At 41.2% G+C, this 22,542-nt stretch overlaps 1 protein-coding gene across 3 annotated transcripts in view; it reads right to left on the bottom strand.

Annotated features, from left to right (window-relative positions):
* The window catches only part of LOC133578061 (sodium-coupled neutral amino acid transporter 3-like), a 157,242-nt gene that overhangs the window by 119,309 nt on the left and 15,391 nt on the right, over nt 1–22,542 (bottom strand). The window contains exon 3 of one of the 3 annotated variants that reach the window (XM_061932205.2): nt 6,264–6,355. The exons of the other annotated variants lie outside the window; for them this stretch is intronic. The gene's annotated coding sequence lies outside the window, so the exon portion shown is untranslated. The remainder of the gene's footprint in view (nt 1–6,263; nt 6,356–22,542) is intronic. 3 annotated transcript variants of the gene reach the window in all.

Below are 22,542 nucleotides of genomic sequence, written 5' to 3' on the forward strand. Positions count from 1 at the left end.
TAGGCAATATTCCAAAAGAAGTGTCGTTCCCCTTTAAATCCAGGGTCTACAGATTTACACATGCAACCAACAGGTGGCCCCAAACTCATCCACACTAAAGTTATTTCACTAATATTGAAAAAAAATTATATTTTAGTTTGTCCTAAAACTTAATAAATAATAATACAATATTAAGGTTGCACAATAAATGTCAGAAAATAATTATCGGGCCGATTTGAGGGATTATGTTATACAAATATAACTGATGACATTAAAAATATATTTGATTAAGAAATATTTTAATAAAAGCACACTCTAGTGAGGCAATATTCCACATACTGTGCTGGGTATGGTAAGCAAATCAAGCGCTCCTTCTTTCAGTTCTGTAAATGGCATGTCGTAAACATCCCCTGAGCTCATTGTAAACAAACATGGCATTGATCGAGTGGGACTTCTTCACTGTTTCAGAGGAAGACTTGTGTGTGCGATTTGCACCAAAGGCTATGCATACATTCCATGAGGAGGGAAAAATTGTGCTTCAACACATCAAATCTTATCAGCCAGCTGAATTGTTAGCATCGCAACAACGGTGTTTTGAAAGCCTACGAAGGTGCATGTTGTTAAGGAAGCTGTCCCAAAGGTGAGAACAAACGACAATTAAATCTAAAATAAAAAAAATTAAAAATACAAAACTCAAAACCAGTGTAGTTGGCACGTTGTGTAAATCGTAAATAAAAACAGAATACAATGATTTGCAAATACTTTTCAATTTATATTCAATTGAATAAACTGCAAAGACAACATATTTAATGTTCGAACTGAGTAATGTAATTTTTTTGGCAAATAATCATTAACTTAGAATTGAATGGCAGCAACGCATTGCAAAAAAGTTGGCACAGGGGCATGTTTACCACTGTGTTACATGGTCTTTCCTTTTAACAACAGTCAGTAAACGTTTGGAAACTAAGTAGACCAATTTTTTGAAGCTTTTCAGGTGGAATTATTTCACATTCTTTCTTGATGTACAGCTAAAGTTGTTCAACAGTCCGTGGTCTCCGTTGTTGTATTTTACGCTTCATAATGCGCCACAGGTTTCCAATGGGAGACAGGTCTGGACTACAGGGAGGCCAGTCTAGTAGCCACACTCTTTTACTAAGAAGCCACGCTGTTGTAACACATGCAGAATGTGGCATGGCATTGTCTTGCTGAAATAATCAAGGGTGTCCATGAAAAAGACGTTGCTTGGATGGCAACATATGTTGCTCCAAAACCTGTATGTACATTTCAGCATTAATGGTGCCTTCACAGATCTGTAAGTTGCCCAGATGTGGCATTAATTTAAATTTTCCTGAGGTAACTCTCCTGAAAGAATCAATAAAGTACTATCTATCTATCTATCTATCTATCTATCTATCTATCCAATACACCCCCACACCATCACAAATGCTGGCTTTTGAACATAGCACCTATAACAATCCGGATGGTTCTTTTCCTCTTTGTTCTGGAGGACACGACGTCCACAGTTTCCATGATAAATGGAAACTGATAAATGGCTTTGGTTTTGCATGGTAGAGTTTTAACTTGCACTTACAGATGTAGCGACCAACTGTAGCTACTGACAGTGGTTTTCTGAAGTGTTCCTGAGCCCATGTGGTGATATCCTTTACACACTGATGTCGCTTTTTGATGCAGTACCGCCTGAGGGATCGAAGGTCACGGGCTTAGCCGCTTACGTGCAGTGATTTCTCCAGATTCTCTGAAACTTTTGATGATATTACGGACCGTAGATGGTAATATCCCTAAATTCCTTGAAATAGCTTGTTGAGAAATGTTGTTCTTAGACTGTTTGACGCATTTTTTCAAAAAGTGGTGATTTCATGGAAGCTGCTTTTATACCCAATCATGGCACCCACCTGTTCCAAATTAGCCTGTTCACCTGTGGGATGTTCCAAATAAGTGTTTGATGAGCATTCCTCAACTTTCTCAGTCATTTTTGCCACTTGGGCCAGCTTTTTTGAAACATGTTGCAGGCATCAAATTCCAAATGAGCTAATATTTGCAAAAAAATAAAGTTTTCCCGTTCGAACGTTAAGTATCTTGTCTTTGCAATCCATTCAATTGAATATAGATTGAAAAGCATTAGCTAATCATTGTAGTATGTTTTTATTTATGACTTGCACCACGTGCCAACTTCACTGGTTTTGGGGTTTGTATATGTGTGTATATATGTGTGTATGTATATATATATATATATATATATATATATATATATATATATATATATATATATATATATATATATATATATATATATATATATATGTATAGATCCATCCATTTTCTACCGCTTATTCCCTTATATATATATATATATATATATATATATATATATATATATATATATATATATATACATATATATATATGTTTTTTTATACAATTTTCTGTATCGTTCTTGAGAAGTAGGACGTTACCTGTATCAGTCAGATCAACACACTATGGGTGTTGTAACCTGCATTAGTTTTATCCTCCACCTTCAAATAATAAACTGATAAAGAACAAATTTATGAAATAGTGATAGCAAATCAGTTAGGAACACAAAATAAACGTTAAATTAGACCTGCTCGTAGCAAAAACACAGAATAGTATCTTCTAACAAAAGGGTTGCACAAATGTTATTAACGTGCCTTGCCAAATACTAAAATCAAGTTTCAGTCTTGGCAAAATCACTGTGGGGTGCTTCTTCTCCCTCACAGTCAGATGCAAAACAATCTTCGACTGAACAATACTTCCATGTTTTATTTTAATTACCACAAATGTAAGCCAAAACTGTAGCAGGACACAAAAACATTTCACATGGACACCAGTGACGTGCGGTGAGGTTCATGGCTGGTGAGGCACTGACTTCATCACAGTCAGATTTACAAACATATGAACCCTAAAGAGTATCTTATTCACCATTTGATTGGCAGCAGTTAACAGGTTATGTTTAAAAGCTCAGACCAGCATTCTTTACCCATACAAACTGTAGCACACAAAAAAGCACATTTAATAAAAAAAACGTTATTATGGTCTTACCTTTAGTTATAAATTAAGTCTATGCGCCGCTCCTTCTGAACAAAAGCATCGATAACTTGTTTATAGAAGTCTTCCTTATCTTTCTTCAGTTTTAAAAGTCTCTCTGTCTCGATGGAGATCACTGCCAGGGAAGAAAATCGTCCTTGATCGGTCCTGTTCCGACTGTATGTTTCCGGGCTACATTATACACCCCTGCTACCACCAAGTTGGTAGCGGGGGTATATAATGTAGCCCAGAAGAGTTAGGGCTGCATGGGATTCTGGGTATTTGTTCTGTTGTGTTTATGTTGTGTTAAGGTGCAGATGTTCTCCCGAAATGTGTTTGTCATTCTTGTTTGGTGTGGGTTCACAGTGTGGCGCATTATTAGTAAGAGTGTTAAAGTTTGTTATACCGCCACCAACAGTGTAACCTGTGTGGTTGTTGACCAAGTATGCCTTGCTGTCACTTACGTGAGCATGCAGAAGCCCCATACAACGTGTGGCCGGGCCGGCACGCTGGTTGTAGTGGGCGCTAAATGCTGTACCATCACGGCACGTTCGAGAGAAAAGTTGCACTGAAATTTGTAGTCTACCGGAATAATCGGGAGAGTTGACAAGTATGATACTGTCAAGCGCCATTCACAACATTTAATTTTCATATTAAGGTGTGGGCCGCGCGTCTGAAACCCTTGATTTATACATAGCACAAAGCAAGAAAAAAAACTTTGTATGCAGTGTTATTTCATTTTAAATTTCAAAAGATTTGTGTGGCTCCCATTGTTTTCTTTAATTTGTGAAACTGGTCAAAATGGCTCTTTGAGTGGTAAAGGTTGCCGGACCCTGTCCTAGCCGTAAGAGGGCGGGATATAACGTTGGAAAGTTAGCGCTCTCGAGACATCTGCATAAATGTTGCAAACAGCCCCTTTAATTAACTTTTTGGATAAATTATACTTGTCAACATAGTTTTAATGCAACATACTTTTTTAGTTTTCAAGTATTTTTGGGAAGAAGAAACATTATTTTTACACCGTTACATTAAGTTTTATTCCGATCTCAGAATCAGAATCAGAATAGTTTGTATTGCCATGGTTTGAGAACAGGTTTACAAATTAAGAAATTTACTTGGTGCAATCGTGCAACATAAAACACATATAACACAGAATAGAATAACATGAGCTGATATATTTATGTCATAATTATAATCTATTGATTACAGCTTGCAAATACATATTTGGCTCGTCAGCGAGCCTTCTTCCAGCGGGCACGGTCACATAACTCTGTTTCACCAATCCAATCCAACTCTTGTGATGTTTGACTCCATTTCACCAATCAAACAAACCCAGGCATACTACATTATTTGCAGGTGAGGAAAAACAAGCCAAGGGTGGTAGGCACTGACACAAACTGTGTCCCAATTCAACGGGTGCATCTTCCAAGGACCCAGTGTGGGTCCCGGAAAGAGTCCTGATCCCACAATCAAAAAAGAAGGGAGACTGGCTTAAATAGCCCTCCAACACCAGGTGAGACAATCAATGCAAACAAGCCGCAGGTGAGTAGGGAAACGCTAAGAAAACGAGTAACGCTAGAGCAAACAGAATACAAACAAAACAGGAAGTGGAACCAAAATAAGAGCCTAAAACAGGAAGTGAAGCCAAAACACAGGAAAAACACCCACAAACAAAAAAAGATTGGCCTGGTAGTAGGTTGTAACAGGAGGGAATAAAAATCCAAAAAGATAGACATTGTGAACTACATTTGCTGCTTAAAGAGGACAGTCCAAATTTACAGAATAACAGGAGTTGTGCGGAACACCGACTCAAGAGCCTGAAGAAAAACTTTGAAAGGGCTAAGCAATATCACAAAGACCACACAAAATTCATGAATGAAACAATAAAGCGTGGAGATGCAGAAAAGGTACCTCCTGAAGAACTGAACAAAAGACCTGCCTGGAACATTACACACCAAGGGGTATACCATTCTCAGAAAACTGGAAAATAAGACTAGTGTTAGACTGTTTCGCCAAAGTTAAACAACAGACTGGTGGGAGTCATGTAAACTGTTGTATCAGTTCAAAGTTAGAGTGGAAGACCAAGACTATTTGCGTTTCCTGTGGTGGGACAACAGAGAATTTCCAACCTACTTCATCCGTCTATCGTATGCTTGTCCACCTGTTTGGAGTTGCTTCATCACCAGCTTACGCAAACTTTGGCCTCAAATACATTGCGACACAAGGTCAAAGACAGTTTGCTGAAACATCAATAAGGTTCAGTGAGAGAATATTTTATGTGGAAGACGGTCTGATCAGTTTTCAGTCAGAAAAAGAGGAAATCCATCTAGTAAATTAAGCAAGAAAACTGTGCAAACCTGGAAAGGTACGACTCCATAAGTTTGTTTCTAACAGACAAAAAATACTTGAATCTCTTCCTAAAGAAGATTTTGCAGAGACAGTAAGAAACCAAGGTCTCAGACTCGGTGAGCAACAGATTGAACAAGCTCTTGGTGTCAAGTGGTGTGTAGCCTCTGACCATTTACAGTTTCAATTAGTTGTGAACGAGCTTCTACTCTCCAGCGAGGAGTGTTGTCAACCGTAACATCCATCTACAACCCACTAGGGTTTGTGGCGCCTTTTGTTCTTCTTGGCAAACAGATATTGCAGCAAATGTGTCGTGATAAGGCGGACTGGGATAAGCCCTTTTCAAATGATCTTAAGCCAGTCCTGGCTGTCGGATCTCAAGAACCTGGTAAATGTCATGATCGACCGATGTTACTTTCCAAAAGATTTCCAAGTAGCTCAGAAATATGAACTCCATTATTTTTCAGATACAAGTGTTGCAGGATGTATATATTGTACCTATCTAAGAGCTATCAATGGATCACGACAAATACATTGCTCACTTGTATTTGCAAAGTCCACAGTAGTACCTACTAAGGTAACTACAGTACCAAGATTGGAGCTCAATCAATCAATCAAAGTTCACTTATATAGCCCTTAATAACAAATGTCTCAGCAGCAGTTGTCGCTGTGCGCTCAAGCGACATGTTTAAACCAGAATTGGAGATGGAAGATGTTAAAAGATTTCTTCTGGATCGATTCGCAAGTTATTTTGGGGTATATCAACAATGATGCAAGACATTTTCATGTTTTATTAGCAAACCGTGTCCAGTGTATCAAAAAGAGTACCTTACACACAGTAGAAGTATGTTACATCAGAGGAAAATCCCACTGACCGTGAAGGCAGCGCTGGCTGCTCCAAGTCTGGACTCGGGATGGACCACTCCTCTGTGCATCAATTAGGGATGTCTCCGGGCTGCTGACCTGTCTACATACAAAAGGATCACCTGCTGGCCTCACTATGAAGTGAACTCTCACGTTATTAACCGTATCTACTAGCGGTCCTCCCCACATTTGCGGTCCCTTCAAAGGTTTTTCGCTGTTTACATTGGGTTTAGTTTTTTCTTGCCTTGATGTGGGATGTGAGCCGAGGATGTCTTTGTGGTTTGTGCAGCCCTTTGAGACATTTGTGATTAAGGGCTATACAAGTAAACTTTGATTGATTGATTGATTGACAATTTGTCTTGTTGACTACAAACTAAAGACCTTATCGCTTTCAGCTGCTTTAGTAGACCAAGTTTTTTCTGGCAAGAAGAAGTTCCCACGGTGAGTTTAATGTGGGAAAACTAAACGTAGAAGAACTAAAAGTAAACAAAGCAGTCACAGACGCCGAGTTTGACATCATATACGTCAACCGGAAAATAAAGAAATTAACCGCACTAAAAGGAAATAAGCGCCCCCCCCCCCCCCCAGTGTACGGGAGGCAAATTGCGTATGACCAATAGTCACATTAGAGAAAGTGCATGGACCCTTAGACTTCATACGTACGTGTGAAAGTACAAAAAAACAATCTATTTGAGAAATCAGACTAATTTAGTGCATGGAAAGATAGTGAGTGACTCTGCATTAAATGACCACAGAAAGAGACTCAGTAAACCAGTATACTTTGACAGATCTATCCACAAGACTGTCACATTATTAGAAGCAGAATAGAACCCACACATTACTTCAGAAGTTACCATACAAATCACAGGTGATTTGATGGGAGTGTCTCCTGTTAGAGGTAACTCATACAGTATTTATTGATTTAATATTCAAATAAAAAGTGCAAATGATACATATAAATGCACTCAATAAGTAAACATTGTGCAGTGAATTTATGTTGATGCAAATGTGTTGTATTGATAACTTCAAGTTGCAGTTAACAAGATTTCTACCTTATTTCCTGAGAGTTTATGGGCCAATGAGGTAATTATTTAAAAAGTATCTAAAATGATGTGTTGTTTCAGGGAAAGTATATTCATTTATTGTGTGTTTCATTTTCTCAGTTCTGATAGCATCCTTGAGACATGTAAAAGACCTGTTAAAAATAAATGTCTGTTCAAACCAAGAATGATTTGAGCTTCGATGAAACTCGAGGGACATAACATTATTATCATTGAAAGTGTAATGTAAAATTAAATAACAAGCATGCGAACTCAGAAAAAGTTTTTCATTTGGCAACTTTTTTTTTTTGTAGTTGATGTAGATTCCCATATCGGCTGTTCAGATTTACTTAACAAAAGAGAAGTGTGGGATACTTCTCTTGTTGCCTTATTTGTATTTGACTTTATTAAATGTGTTTATATTACCATTTGGTGCAGCAACTATGGCTGCAGGAGGGGATAGAAAGAGAAAAAAAGGAAGACAGAGGGGGAAATTGTGGGGACAAGAGGGGGATAAGACAGAGAGACAAAAACAACAACAGCAAACACAACAATATGATGGTAAAAGTGATAGCAAAGAAGCAGTTAGCGAAATAAATAATAATACAGAAATGACAATGAGCAATATTACACTACAAATGGATCAATAAAAATACCAATAGAAATAGCGCTATTGATAATGAACAATACCAATAATTTACCTCTATTATCAACAATACAGTTGTTCAAATGCAACAATACATATACATAATGATAACTAGAGATACAAAGGAAAGCAGAAAAATGGAGGGGAAGAAAGAGAAGCAACCTATATTAACCTTGTAGATTGTTATAGTAACAATAGGTTAAGCTTTGTCAGTGTGCCATGTGTTATCCAGTTTACCCTAAGGTAACAACGTTGATTTATGTTTGATGAAACGTGATTATGTGCATGAGTGTATGTATGTATATGTACTTGTATATGTACGGTATGTGTATATGTATGTTTGTACAGTGAATGTATATGTACAGTATGTATATATGTATGTTTGTACAGTGAATGTATATGTACAGTATGTGTAAATGTATGTTTGTACAGTGAATGTGCGTGTGGATGTACGAACTTTGAGTATGTAAGTATGTACTGTATTTGTGTATGTATGTGGGAGCGTAGATACCTATGTATGTATGTATGAATAACGGTGTGTATGTGAGTATATGTGTTATTGTATGTACAATATACAGGTAAAAGCCAGTAAATTAGAATATTTTGAAAAACTTGATTTATTTCAGTAATTGCATTCAAAAGGTGTAACTTGTACATTATATTTATTCATTGCACACAGACTGATGCATTCAAATGTTTATTTCATTTAATTTTGATGATTTGAAGTGGCAACAAATGAAAATCCAAAATTCCGTGTGTCACAAAATTAGAATATTACTTAAGGCTAATACAAAAAAGGGATTTTTAGAAATGTTGGCCAACTGAAAAGTATGAAAATGAAAAATATGAGCATGTACAATACTCAATACTTGGTTGGAGCTCCTTTTGCCTCAATTACTGCGTTAATGCGGCGTGGCATGGAGTCGATGAGTTTCTGGCACTGCTCAGGTGTTATGAGAGCCCAGGTTGCTCTGATAGTGGCCTTCAACTCTTCTGCGTTTTTGGGTCTGGCATTCTGCATCTTCCTTTTCACAATACCCCACAGATTTTCTATGGGGCTAAGGTCAGGGGAGTTGGCGGGCCAATTTAGAACAGAAATACCATGGTCCGTAAACCAGGCACGGGTAGATTTTGCGCTGTGTGCAGGCGCCAAGTCCTGTTGGAACTTGAAATCTCCATCTCCATAGAGCAGGTCAGCAGCAGGAAGCATGAAGTGCTCTAAAACTTGCTGGTAGAGGGCTGCGTTGACCCTGGATCTCAGGAAACAGAGTGGACCGACACCAGCAGATGACATGGCACCCCAAACCCCGCAACCAGACGGGAAGAACGCCCCCACCCCACCAGCAACCGGACCCCCACGAGCCCACCCCCACCCTCGGAGAGCACGGCGCGGTCCGCCCAAGGCCACCCTACCCAAGTCGGCCGCCGCAGGACCGCCCAGTACGCGGCCACGGGAACCACACACCCCAGCCGCAGGGACCCCAACGATGGAGATGGAACAAACATCAACCGCCCTGTCAAATCCCCCCCCTGAGGGAGGGGAACAAATAATAATAATAATAAAAATTTAAAAAAATGTAAATTAAAAAAAACAAACATTATACCGTATTTTTCGGACTATAAGTCGCAGTTTTTTTCATAGTTTGGCTGGGCTCCAGTGTGATTTATATATGTTTTTTTTCCTTCTTTATTATGCATTTTCGGCAGGTGCGACTTATACTCCGGTGCGACTTATACTCCGAAAAATACGTTAATATTAATTATATATAAAATAAAGAATTATAAGAAGATCACAGACATGTTGACACACAAGGTCTCTACACCAGCAGCTGGCCGACTTGCAGCACCTCGGAATACCTTGCAGTACCAAGCTCCCACAATAGACGTGGGGACTAGACCCAGCAGGCCCCAACCAAGACGGGCACCCGGAAGGGATGAACGGTGGGACCCAGGAGCTCCAGACACGCAGCCCGGATGCAGTAGCCTGAGGCACCGACGTCCGCCTGACAAGCAGGCCCAGACCGTACCCCCAGAAATATACATATACATATATATACACAGTGTTTCCCACACATTCATTTATTTGTGGCGGCCCGCCACGAAAGAATTACGTCCGCCACAAATGGATTTTTCGGCTTTTGACTCGCTCGACCGCTCATAAAAGCAATGGGACTGTCTGTGAATGTTGCTTGTAGTAACAACTCCGGTGCAGTAGGTGGCGGTAGCCTACTGCACCGCCACCTACTCATTGTAACTCCGCCAATAGCACTTAATTCACCAGGTGGGCCAGAAGAAGAAGAAGAAGAAGAAGAAGAAGAAGAAGAAGAGGGACGGACGGACGGGATCAAAATACGAGGGTAATATAGGTTATAGGTAGATAGGCTATAGCTGCATCGCTCGCGGCTTGTCATATATTTAACATTAATCCGCGTATTCACCGAGCGTTTCACTGACGGTGAGCAGCCTGACGCTGCTTCATTAACACCGCCGCTGTTTGACTCGGGGGCCGTGGCAGACGCACGTAGTAACAGTCACGTGTTTTCATACCGACAAGCTAACGTGTCCAGGTTATAACCCTGTTGTCAATAAACACATGTGGACTGAAGCTAAATTGTCCACTGTCCACTGCAGCATGTGAATGCAATGAAAATAATAAAATCTGAGCCAACCAGTTGTTAAAATGTTGTCCAGGTTAATGTTTTGGCCATTAAAGGCCCTTCATTTCAAGATTTCAACTGTGATCGGGCTTTAAACAGGTGGCTGACCTGTTCAGATGAGTGTAACTGCTACTGGTCAAATAATGTGAAATAGCATTTAATTTTACATGTATGCAATGCCATTTAAATGTAATTATGGATAATAATAATAATAATAATAATAATAATAATAACAATAATAATAATAATAATAATAAATACTGTGTAGTGTTGTAAATAGTCAACGGGAAGAATTTTAGTAAGATATATGCCATGAGCACTACACAGCCAGAAAAAAATCCTAGGCAGGACAAGTAAAAATATTGGGGCAAGTAGATTTGAGAAGTCGGGCAAGTAGAAAAAAACCTTAACGTTGAACCCTGCATGTGTTGAGCTGCTGCCGCTTAAGGTTAGACGGCACTGTACATAGAGCGGTTCTGCTCGTTAGTAATAAATTCTAATGTTGGATGTTCACTCCTTCACACAGATGAGTATAGAAAAATATTTTCAACGGCCGAAAAGGGCTCGACTTGGAGAGGAGGTAGGCCTACAGTCCGGACCACAGGTGCGACCAGCAGCAGGAGGAGGAGGAGGTTGACTGACTGTGGCAGGACACCTCTGCCTCTGTTTCACTTCATGTTGCTGGTAAATAATATGGTTGTAGAAGAAGGCTAAAGTTAAATTATTTAGTATTCACTAATTAAAGGGGCAGAGCTTTAAGAGACATTTTAGCTTTTATATTTTATAAGATATATTTTTTGTAAGAACCACATTTAATAAATATATTTCAGTGAATCACTAATTGTTCAAATCTGTATATAAATATGTACATAAAATGTTGTAATTATATTCCAACTCCGCGTTCTTCTTGGTCATCGCCGCCGCTGCCGCCGCCACCCCCCAACCACACCACCACAAATAGATGCCTGTCCTGTGGGAAACACTGATATATACTGTATATACATACATACATATACACACATATATATATGTATATATATATATATATGTATATATATATATAGATATATATATATATATACACACATATGCATATATACATATATATATATATACACATACATACATACATATACACATTTATAAACACACACATACCTATACCCATACATGCACACAATTTAAATACATATACATACATACACACACTCTTTTACATACCTACATCCATCCATCCACATTCACACACACACACATACACGCTCATATATATACAACAACAAATCCATACACAGGCCGACAAGACAGCGATCAAGCCCCGGCACCCACTGAGAACCAGCCGATCTCCTCCCCCAAGCCCCACAGGTCCGGCCGCGCACCTCCGTCACCCAGGGACAACCCCCGACAAGCCCGCCCCAGACGACAGCATGACACCGGGCGTGAAGGGCGGCGCAGCAGGGCGCAAGGGCATCCCAGGCCCACACCCGACAAGCCAACCAACACGACAATAAACGAATATGAAGCCGGCAAGTTCGTCAGCCGACAACCACCACGTGCACGCGCTGCCACTAGTCACAACATCAGCCTGCAGCGTACCCAGCAGCTACGGGCGCCCACACCACAAACAAACGGCAGCAGAAACAGCAGCTGCAATACCCCCAGACAGCCAGCACTATTCGATCAAATCAAAGCGATCGAAAAAACTGCGACCGGCAACCACACGCTAACAGGATCACGGAGACCAGCCAGCCCCAGCCCACCAGTCAGCCCAAACGCCAACATGCAAACAAGAGACATTAACACCTCCCCCAACAAAAGACCACACCCACCCAACCCAAACCCGCACAAACACACCACCGCCCAAACAACCGAGACACAGCATCTTGACCAGACATGGGGGCCGCGCCGCCACCGCATCAAGGCACCAACACAGAGCCCACAGCGCAAGGTCGGGCCACACGGGCACAGACCCCACACAACAGGAAGCGAAAATAATTACATTTTAAAAATAATTTTAAAAAATAAATAAAAAATAATAAAAAATAATAATAATAATTAATTAATTAATTTAAAAAAGAAAAAGAAAAAAGAATAAAAGCCTCACACCCTCAGCGAGGTCTCTGCCCAGGAATGGCAGGCCCCGCAACCCGCGCTGGCCGTACTCCCGAACCCCAACCCTCCCATGCATGTGTACAAGGCCCCCAGAGTGTCTACTGTGTAGTTAGAATTAGGAGGTCAGCCGTTACGGCCGACCTCCAGTCCCTATTGATGTGTGTACTGTAGCGTGAGTGAGATATGTATGCTTGTGGGAACTAAAAATTGCTTTTAAAATTGGGGGACATCAAGGTCATGGTGGTTCCCAACCAAGCCAATCCCCCCCAATATATACTTCCGGTAATATACTTCCAGTGTCGTGACCTCTGTTTACAATCCGTCAGATCAAAAATATACCATCTCTATGGTTACCAACTCTAAGTCTAGAACAACAACTCGTTCGGAACTAATAGTGTTCAGATTTTAATCATCCAAATATAATTAGCAGCAAGTGGACAGCCTTCAACGTCGTGGCTTGGAGCGCGAACAGAGGCGACAACAGTAAGTTAGCTAGAGAGCTGGTTTCACTGTTTTGGCGCTCTCAACAATGGTCTTAACTTTTTTCCTCTATTTATTTTGGAGCACCGAAACAGGCTTGCTAGTTAGCTCACCATCCAGCTAGCTTACTCATTGTAGCCTTCATTTGCTATCAGAGCCACAAGATTGATTGTTGTCCACTTTGCTGGTAATCATATTAGCTTGTCCTGCAACTAAGTGTGGCGTTTAGGCAAGAGGAACAGTGAATACCTGCGGCTGAGAGCTTTCAACAAATTTTGTTCGGATCATATTTTTCTTATTGATATTTCATTAAAATGTGGCAGTGATATTTTGACGGGAAAATTAAAGTTTAAAAACGCGGAAATTTCACATGCCTTAATGTTAAGTGGAATATCATTTGGAAACACTGAAAATATTATCCTATTTTTGAATAGTGCAATCAAGGCAGGAAATTGATCATAATAGAGCTATTTTCAGCACGTTGTTTTGTCACACAGAGACAAACAGACACAGACAGAGACTGTGACATGTTTATTAATTTATACAGGTAAAACAAATAATTGCTTTCAGATGATCAGCCAAACCTGCCTATATGTTATTATCAGTGTTGGTAATACTAAAGGCGTTATTTGTGTCAGTAACAAGTAACCTAATTAATTACTTTTAATTTACTTTTTTTATACATTTTTATTTCTATGCCTATCATATGGTTCACTGCAATCTAGGTTTGTACGGTATACATTAGTATAGTACCGAGATACTAATGAGTCATATCCGGTGCTATACCTCCTCTAAAAAGTACTGGTCCTCCACTCCCCTGGCCCCCGTCGTGTCATTGCTGGTTTACGAGCAGAGGACCATGTTTGGTCGCATTTTGGCTCAACAACTAACGATAAAGGTGAAGTTATAACACTGAAAAACCCTCAGGAAGAGGTGCTTTAAGACATGACTAGCTAGCTAACGGCTAAAGTCTATCCGCAGTCTGCAGTGTTGTAGCTACTTCTAAATCACTCATCCTGGCCTCCATGGAGACAAATAAAGTAAGTTTCTTACAAGTATCATCCCTGTAGGACGAGGAATAGCTAAACATGCTTCACTGACACCATAGCTCACCGGTGTCAAAATGTAAACAAACGCCATTGGTGGATTTACACCTAACATTCACCGAAATGATACCAAGTACAGGAGCGTATCTAGTCGATACTACAATGATTACATCGATATTTTTTGGCATCACATCTTCTTTCGTTTTTTTTGTTTTTTTTATTTATTTTTTTTAAACTCAGGAAATATGTTCCTGGATACATGACGACTTTGAATATGACCAATGTATGATCCTACTTGGTATCGGATTGATACCCAAATTTGTGGTATCATCCAAAACTAATGTAAAGCATCCAAACAACAGAAGAATAAGTGATTATTACATTTTGTCATGTGTGTGATCATGTTTTGTTTAGTTATGTTTTGCTTGGATTTTGGACACTTTTTAGTTCCCGGTTTCACTCCCTTGCTTTATCACCATAGCACCCATTAGTTTTCACCTGTCCTTGTGACGCACCTGTCTCAGGCGTTGCACTCGCACACCTGTCACTAATCATGTCACTGCTTGTCTGTTTCTGTTGTTCGCCCTGGTGACATTATCCTTTCTACCTCTGCTACCTTTCATTCCAAGACATAGTTCCATGCCATAGTTTTCATGTTGTTTCACGCCACAGTAAGTGTTGTTTTCGTTTTCATGTTCATAGTCTCTCTAGTTTTGTTTCATTAGCCACGTTTGTTCTCCGCCATTGTGCGCGCCTTTTGTTTGATTCCTTTTTTGAGCATTAACAATAAATATGTATTTACCTTCACGCCATGTCCAGTCCAGCTTTACTTGCATCTCGGGAAAACAAACACACCATAGACCAAGTCTTGACACATTTTAACAGAAGTGTAGATAGAACATGTTAAAAGAGAAAGTAAGCAGATATTAACAGTAAATTAACAAGTAGATTATTCATTCATTTTCTACCACTTGTCGTTAATAATTTTGACAAAAAAATTGAATGGAAAATGACCGCATATGTCAGCAGCTAAATTAGGAGCCTTTGTTTGTTTACTTACTACTAAAAGACAAGTTGTCTTGAATGTTCACTATTTTATTTAAGGACAAACTTGCAATAAGAAACATATGTTTAATGTACCGTAAGATTTTTTGTTAAAATAAAGCCAATAATGCAATTTTTTGTGGTCCCCTTTATTTAGAAAAGTATCGAAAAGTACCGAAAAGTATCTAAATACATTTTTGGTACGGATACCGGTACCAAAACATCACTACTGCAATCTATTGAGTTCAGATAAATGCCACGGTGTTCTAAAATACTGTACACAGTGTTTTTATTCCTCAATCAGTTCATATAAACATCTTTGATGTTAATTATGTTATCAAAAGTATTAGCGAATACAATAACGAAATGAAAAATAGTGTCTAAATTGCTTTGCTGAGTAACTTGTTACTCTTACAATGAGGTAACTGAGTTAGTAACTCAATTACTTTTTTGGGAGAAGTAATTTGTAACTATAACTAATCACTAGGTAAGATGACCAACACTGGTTATTATATCAATTTATTTTTTCTCTGTTGTCCTTTAAAATTGTCTTGAGAGTCCATTTCCTCCTTGATTGTCCTGAACGGAACAACAGAGCAAACTTAAACACACAGTCGCATCAACAGTGAGTCAAACACATATAGTTAACATTTTCTATTGAAATAAAATGTACATAGCGTTTAAAAACAAACAACTAATATGATTTAAAATGTAAAAATTGCTTAAAAGAGCAGATATTAGAGTCACATATTAATAAGACCTAAGTCAAGATATTTAGGTGGGATATCATTTAAAGAAAATATGTAAGATTTTACTTCCAAACGATGATAAAAGCCCCTTGCATGAAGCCGTCTGCAATGGCCGAATATGAGGCTCTTTCTCGAGGTTAAGAGAGGAGCAAAGAGCACGGAGGTCGCTCTGCATTAACATAGTCAAGGTCTGGTATTTTAACACAAGTTTATAGCACTATTGTCACCCGAGCTTTGCATGTTTGGTTTTAGATGTTTTAAAGGAATAAATAAAGTTAAACTTACATTTTAAAGTTGCTCTTTCCACTCCGCATAGCGCCGCCATGTTGAGAATATTTTTTCCACAGCTCATATATATATTACCCAACACTACGGTGCGATCGTGATGACGTCACGTTATTGATGGGAAAATGCATATTTAGACAATATGATTTGCCTGAGCAAGACCCCAAGAGTAACAAGCGGTAGAAAATGGATTGATGGATAGGCTAGAAAGGATAGATTTAAAAAATTATAATTAAAAAAATGACTTTTTACTAAGGACTACCCGCGAGCCGGATTTTGGAGGCTAGCCGGCCGTATCCGGCCCGCGGGTCGTAGTTTGGGGACCCCTGGGATGGATTAAAAAAATTCTAATAAAAAAAAAAAAAAAACAAGCGGTAGAAAATGGATTGACATTATGCAACTTCACCAACTGGGCCACAGGTACATCAAAACGAACGCCTATGCTACTAGTGCCGGGAAAAAAAACGATTCACATTCAAATCACGATTCTTATTTATTATGATTCAGAATCAATTCAGAATTTTCAAGAATCTATACGTCCTACGTCAGCAGCCAATAGGAGCGTTTGTAACCTGCAACCTGTTTTGAAAAGGTTTTATTATAATTAATATATCAAATAATACAGTACATTAAGAGAATCGGCCTGAACCGAGAATTGTGTTGCATCAATTCTGAATCGAACCACCACCTCAAGAATCACAATCACATTGAATCGTGAGTTATTGAAAGATTCAAAACTCTAGTCAACATATACTCAAAACTAGACCCTTATCTACACACTGCAAGGCATGCAGGGTAAACAGAGGTATTCTTTCCCCACACACTACACTATATTTAGTGAGTGTTCAGACTACTTAAGATACTCTTTTTCAAAAAGGCAACTAGCTAATATTGCAATATTTCTGGTTTTATTGCACACTTTTGAAGATTTACGTGAACACTCTTCTCAACAAGAAGAGGGTCCGACTGTGGGCTCCCTCCCCCATCTTTGAGCATCTAAAATCTCATTTGTGTAGTTTAATAATAAGGCAACAAAAAAAAGCAAGAAACGAAAGTTAAAGTGTATTTCTAAACATGTGTTCTGATTTTCAGATTTTTTTGCTCACTTTTTGTCTTGTGCTGCATCCATCAAAATTACATGTGCATGTGTCATGGCCAATTATGTACATTAGACAATTACATCATCAATATCTTCCACAAATAGATTACAGTCTTGTGGGAAACACTGCTTTGATATTAGGGATGATGTTCGAAATCGATTCTCCCGATTGTTCGATAAGAAAAGAACCGATTCCATGGACTCAAATCCCTTTTTGAGAGCCGGTTGCCGTTATCGAGGCCACTGTAGTAAAGAAAAAGTGTTGGTTCTTTATTCGAATCCCTGGGAACGAATCCCGTCCCACAGGAAATGCCCTGCGGGACATCACAGGAAATGACGTAGCTCAGTCATTAGGCGGCACATACAGAAAGCAGCAAAAATAATGAACCGGAAAAAACTGTCACACCGCGGTAAGGGAAGTCTTGTCTTGTTGTTTTCTGTCTTGTGATTTACATTTACATTACGTTTTATTTTGAAGAGCAACTCCTCTTGTTTCAGATCACGGGTCCTTCCTCTTGTGTCACCAGTCTGACGTCATTCCTGACCCTTGATTGTTTCCACCTGTTTCCCATTACCCTCATGTTCTTTATAAGCCCATGCCTCCCCTTGTTCTGTGCCAGATTGTCTCGAGCTTTCGTGCCTATCTTGCGTTCCATGTTCATGTTCATGTCCAAGCCTTGCCTTGTCCCACGTCTACGTCCTTGCTTCCAGAATATCCCACGCTGTAATTTTGAATTAACTTTTTCTCCTCCCTCAGAGCGACTTTTGTTATTCAACCTTTTTCTACCGCAGTGGTGAGTTATAATTTTTCCTTAAAGATTTTTTCCTCAAAGTTTTTGAGTGATTTTTTGTTTATATTTATTAGAGTAGTAAGTTTTATAGTCTTTATTTTCTTCCTCCTGTTGGAGCGTTTTTTGTTAAAGTTTTTTGATAACAGATACGGTGCTAATTATAATTGTCCTTATTTTTGTATTTCCTCCTTTTGGAGTGATTTTCGGTTTTTCCCTTTTGGAACATTTTGTCGATAGCTATTTTTGTAATTTCATAGTATTTGAATTTACTCGGCTCTGGAGGCTTAAAGAGTTTTTTCAAAATAAAAGCTTTATTTGGAATCACATCTCTGCATCTGAGTCCCTTCCTTCGTCCAAGCCTGACATTACAATCTGGCCAGTATGGACAGCAGAGAAAGGACATTTTTCCGTCGCCATACAGGATCAGGAAACACGCCTCTCACGCCAAGAGGGTTTCCAGACGGCGATGGCCGAGCATATGGCCCGACTAACCACCCAGCTGCAGGAGATGGCTCTGCGGCTTCCTCAATTCGCCGCATCGGCACCTGTACCTGTCCAACTACCGCCTACGTCATTCGCCGGAGCCGGAAGTAAATTGGCCCCTCCAGCATCCTATTCAGGTGAAACGGGACAAAGCAAATCATTCATGATAGACTGTTCAATTCATTTCGAATTTAATCCTCACGCCTTCCCCACTGAGAGAGCGAAGATTGCTTTTATGATCTCGCACTTGACGGGTAGAGCCAAGGCCTGGGCTTCCACCGAATGGGGCCGAGGTTCAGCTGTATGCAACTCACTCACGGATTTCCAGACTGCACTACGAATGATGTTTGATCCTGTCACCGACAACCGAGAGAAGGCACAGGAGCTGAGCAGACTGAGGCAAGGGCGAGACTCGGTTTGTGATTATGCCATCCGATTCCGCACGCTATCGGCAGAGAGCGGGTGGAACTCCGCTGCCCTTTATGACACTTTTTTGAAAGGACTGGCCGTCCCTATTCAAGATCTACTTGTCCCACTAGACTTACCTCCTGGGTTGGACGAACTCATTGCGCTCGCCGTCCGTACCGACAACAGACTCACGCAGCTCAGACGACATCGGAGCTTACGAACCTCCACCACGGGAGGAGCGGCACAGTACCAGACGCAACACGGACCGGACTTCTACACCGCTCCACCTGGGTCGAGTCGTTCCAGCCTCCTGATGGAAGGTGAGGATCCCATGCAGCTGGGGAGAGCGCGGCTGACGCAGGAGGAACGCCAAAGACGACAGCTAGAAGGAAGGTGTTTCTACTGCGGGGAGCAGGGCCACCTCGTCGCCACCTGTCCAATTAAACGACCCATAGGAGTGAGTCTACAAACTACTTCTACTCCTATTAAGCGTACCCTCACCAGGATTCAGGTAAAACATCACACAGTCACAAACATTGGGGCGCTTATTGACTCAGGGGCAGACGAGAGTTTGATGGACTGGTCTTTGGCTGCAAAATTAGGGATCAAGTCTGAACCATTAGCTCGACCCATTAGAGCTAAAGCTCTTGATGGGAAGGAACTGTTTGTAATTACCCATGCCACAGAACTCATCCGCATAAACATTAAAGACCATGAAGAAAAAATGTGCTTATATTTATTCAAAGCCGCCTCACACACTTTGATTTTGGGACTACCTTGGCTGTTTCAACACAACCCCCAGATAGACTGCAGGACAGGTGAAATTAAAGCATGGGGAAAGGACTGTATTAATGACAGTCATAGGCGTTACACACAAAAAAAGTGTAGCGCAACTCAACCTGTTTTCTGCAAACCCCACCACAGAATCGGAGTACCCGGACCTGAAATCTGTACCTCCATGCTACCACCAGTTACGAGAAGCCTTCAGTAAAACCAAAGCCATGTCTCTTCCTCCACACCGTCCATACGACTGCGCCATTGACTTGATCTCAGGATCAAACATACACAAAGGTCGCCTGTATTCTGTTTCCGGTCCAGAGAGGACTGCCATGAAGGAATACCTCACAGCCTCATTAAAAGCGGGGCTGATCCGTCCGTCCTCATCACCTGCGGGGGCCGGTTTCTTCTTTGTGGGCAAAAAGGATGGATCCTTGAGACCATGCATCGATTACAGTCCACTCAACGACATCACCATAAAAAAACGGTACCCTCTTCCTCTCATGACATCAGTATTTGACCAAATCCAACAAGCTAAGGTATTTACAAAACTCGATCTCCGTAATGCCTATCACCTGATCCGTATAAGGGAGGGGGATGAGTGGAAGACTGGATTTAATACTCCCAGTGGACACTATGAATATCTTGTCATGCCATTCGGACTCACCAACGCACCCACTGTTTTTCAGACTATGATAAATGATGTACTCAGAGACTTCCTTGATCAATTTGTGTATGTATATCTAGATGATATTTTAATTTATTCACCAGACATTGATACCCACCAAGTGCACGTGACTAGGGTCCTTAAAAGACTACTGGAAAATCAACTATATGTCAAAGCAGAAAAGAGTGAATTTCATGTCAAAGCAGAAAAGAGTGAATTTCATGTTAATACTATCTCCTTCTTGGGTTTTATAGTAGCTCCGGGAAAGGTCCAGATGGACCCAGCTAAGATTAGCGCAGTTACCGACTGGCCCACACCTGATAGCCGCAAAAGGGTTCAGCAGTTCCTAGGATTTGCTCATTTCTACAGACAGTTTATAAGAGGTTTTAGCGCTATAGCGGCTCCTCTCCATGCCCTCACTTCCACTCAGGTACAATTTCAATGGACTCCAGAAGCTGAAAAGGCATTCCAGAACCTAAAACAGCGCTTCACTTCGGCTCCTATTCTCACCATGCCAGATCCGCAACGCCAATTTGTGGTGGAGGTGGATGCCTCCAACGAAGGAGTCGGAGCCGTCTTATCACAACGATCTGAGAAGGATGGCAAGATGCATCCCTGTGCCTTCCTATCTAAACGTCTATCCAAAGCAGAGAGGAACTATGATGTCGGCAACCGTGAGTTGTTGGCGGTCAAGCTCGCCCTTGAAGAGTGGAGACACTGGCTTGAGGGGGCCGATCTTCCGTTCATTGTCTGGACAGACCATAAAAATCTAGAATACATAAAGAAGGCTAAAAGACTCAACTCTCGCCAGGCCAGGTGGGCACTCTTTTTTAACCGTTTTTCTTTCTCTCTCTCTTACAGGCCGGGGTCCCAAAACGTCAAGCCAGACATCCTGTCTCGACGCTTCGACCCCGAGCTTGTTGCCAAGGAACCAGAAACTATCCTTCCACTGTCCCGTGTGGTTGGAGTGGTTACCTGGCAAATAGAAGATGAGGTGAAGCAGGCAAATGGTGGAACCCTGCCACCTAGTGGGTGCCCAGGTAATCGCTTGTTTGTTCCGACTGGATTGCGCTCACAGGTGATCCATTGGGCTCACACCTCCCCGCTTTCATGCCACCCGGGAGTGCGGAGAACGATGTTCGCCATCTCCCGGCGATTTTGGTGGCCATCCATGGAGCCGGAGGTTCGGGAGTATGTGGAGGCATGTTCGGTCTGCGCTCGGAACAAGACATGATCCGGGTCCCGTATGGGTCTATTGCAGCCCCTACCTATTCCCTCCAGACCGTGGTCCGACATCTCCATGGACTTTGTCACGGGGCTCCCGGTCTCTCAAGGTAACACCACTATCCTAACTGTGGTGGACCGTTTCACCAAAATGGTGAGATTCATTGCCTTGCCTAAGTTGCCCTCCGCCAAGGAGACAGCAGAAATCATGATGGACAATGTTTTCAAGATTCACGGCTTCCCGAAAGACATTGTCTCCGACCGGGGGCCCCAGTTTGTATCACAGTTTTGGAGGGATTTCTGCAGACTCATCGGAGCTAAGGCCAGCCTGACCTCAGGCTATCACCCGGAGGCCAACAACCAGACCGAACGCCTCAACTAGATACTGGAAACCAACCTTCGGTGCCTGGTGTCCCAGAATCCCTCTACATAAAGTAAACACCTGGTCTGGGTTGAGTATGCACACAATGCACTACCTACATCTGCCACAGGGTTCTCTCCGTTTAAAACTGCTTATGGTTTCCAACCTCCAGTCTTTCCAGACAATGAGCCGGAAGTATCGGTCCCCTCGGCACATGCCCTGGTCCGACGCTGCCGACGCATCCGGGCAGCAGCTCGTCAGGTGCTGATCCGACAAAGAGACCGGATGAAGAAGACAGCGGATCGCAGAAGGAAACCCGCTCCTGCATATCAGCCAGGGCATAGAGTATGGCTCTCGACCAAAGACATGCGGCTCAAAGTACCGTCCAAGAAGCTTGCACCACGGTTCATAGGTCCATACT

Source organism: Nerophis lumbriciformis, linkage group LG38 (genome assembly GCF_033978685.3).
Source record: "Nerophis lumbriciformis linkage group LG38, RoL_Nlum_v2.1, whole genome shotgun sequence".
Taxonomy (NCBI): domain Eukaryota; kingdom Metazoa; phylum Chordata; class Actinopteri; order Syngnathiformes; family Syngnathidae; genus Nerophis; species Nerophis lumbriciformis.